Source organism: Terrapene carolina, unplaced genomic scaffold (assembly GCF_002925995.2).
Source record: "Terrapene carolina triunguis isolate 2854851 unplaced genomic scaffold, T_m_triunguis-2.0 Scaffold69, whole genome shotgun sequence".
Taxonomy (NCBI): domain Eukaryota; kingdom Metazoa; phylum Chordata; order Testudines; family Emydidae; genus Terrapene; species Terrapene triunguis.
The window spans coordinates 30,018,923-30,021,308 of NW_020664420.1; positions in this window are offsets into that span (position 1 = coordinate 30,018,923).

Consider the following 2,386-nt stretch of genomic DNA (forward strand, 5'->3'; position numbering starts at 1 on the left):
CCAGGGTAAGCACCCTGGTGGGCCGGGCCAGTTTATTTACCTGCTGATGCAGCAAGTTCGGCTGATCGCAGCCTCCACTGGCCGCGGTTCGCTGTCCCAGGCCAATGGGGGCAGCGGGAAGCCGCAGCCAGCACATCCCTCGGCCCGCGCCGCTTCCCGCCGCCCCCATTGGACCGGGACAGCGAACCGAGGCGAGTGGCGGCCGCGATCGGCCGAACCTGCCGCGTCAGCAGGTAAATAAACTGGCCCGGCCCGCTAGGGTGCTTACCCTGGCGAGCCGCGTGCCGAACGTTGCCGACCCCGATCTAGACCATCCCCAACAGGTGATTGTCTAACATGTTCCTAAAAACCTCCAGTGATGGCGATTCCACAACCTCCCTAGTTAATTTGTTCTAATGCTTAACTAACCTCGCAGTTAGGAAGTTTTTCCTAATGTCTAACCTAAATCTGCCTTGCTGCAATTAAGCCCATTAGTTCTTGGCCTGTCCTCTGTGGATAAGAAGAACAATTTCTCACCTTCCTCTTTATAACAACCTTTTAGGTACTTGAAGACTCGTATGTCCCCCCTCAGTGTTCTCTTCTCCAGACTAGATAAATCAATTTTTTTTCAATCTTTCCTTGTATGTTGTGTTTTCTAGAATTTTACTCATCTTTGTTGCTCTCCTCTGGACTGTCTCTACTTTGTTCACATCTTTCCTAAAGTGTGGTTTCCAAAACTGAACACAATAAGCCTCCAGCTGAGGCCTTATCAATGATGAGTAGAAAGGAAGGATTATTTCTCGTATCTTGCTTACAGAATTTCTGCTATTATGTCCCAAAATGATGTTCGCTTTTTTTTTTTTTTGGCAACAGTATTACATTGATGACTCATATTTAGTTTGTAATCCACGATAACCCCCAGGTGCTCTTGGAAAAGGGAAAAATCAAATTTTTGAAGGTAAGAAACTAATGCAGAACCCCACCTTACCACCTATTTGTGCAAATGAAACTAGGAGTATTTTACTTGATTAACAAAGAAAACTGGAATAACTGGACTAATTAGTACAATTTGGCCAGTATGGATACACTGAAAGCACAAACAAAAAATGTACAGTTAACTAAAAGAGTTGTAATCAGATATACATCCTCACTAGAATGCAGACATCTTCATCTCACATACATAAATCTTTTCTTTTTTACAATTACCTGCTGCTAGTTTTGTTGTTGTAGTTTTATTTCAAACCAAAGTAATAGTTCAGACCATTCTATTCTTGAATAATATATTAGTCATTTGTACTTACAAAAGATGCATAAAACAATTTACTCCAGTATAATATTGAGACATTAGATAGTTCAGTGTAATATCATATTATCCTTTTTCTGTAGGAGGAAACTTAAGTAAATGAAACCTTTGCCTACAATGGTACCGAATGATTTTCACTTGAACACACTGATAAAGGGTCTAATTTTCAGAAAATCAGGCCCACAGTGACTAAGATAGTTTCAATACAGTCATATAAAAGACCAGTGTTCCATTTCCAGTCCATTCTTGTTTCTGGACCAGAAGGTACTGGGAATGTTGCAACGACAGCACACTCAGCCTATATGGATGGGTTAATTGTAATAAATTAGGAGCACTAACAGAAGACTGACAGCTGTGGGACAGGATTTCAAAGTTGGTAGTGGGGTGTTAAAGGACCCTGTTCATTGACACGAGCAACAACCTCCTTACAGTGTTATAGAAAGAAGTTGACATATCCCATTTATGGTTTATTGGGGGACATTAATAAAAACAGGTTTTCCCAGATTTGGGAACAATTATGCAAAAAGTGGCATTATCCTTGCCAGTGTTTCATTCTCTGCTAATTCACATTTTGGCCTACTAAAGATAGCTTTTATCCACACTGGAGCCAGCATATACAGTACTGAATACTGTTATACTTTGAAAAGGAATATGAAAATACATGAAGTGAGAAATTCAATGAGAAGGGAAATTATGGCATTTAGAAGAGGACTCTTCCCCTGACAATTATTCTTGTATTCTGAATAGAATACAGAACTACTCCTGGGAGAATTCTGCGCCAAAAAATGAAAAATTCTGTGCACAATATTTTCAAATTCTGCAAAATTCTGCATATTTCATTTGTCAAAATAACACAATATAATCACACCGGTTTCAATTATTTTTGTTCATTTATTTCATAATATTTGTCAGCAAGTATGTTTGTAACAACACAGAAAACAAAAAAGATTCAGGAAATGTTTTTTGACAAATAGATTCCTTACTAGGCATATTAATACAGAACTCTGAGTAATAATTCCACTGGTCTACAATTTTTGAGAAGTCGTCTGCTTCAGAAATAAAATGTGCTATTTATTATGTATTTTGATGTGCTGAATTCAAATA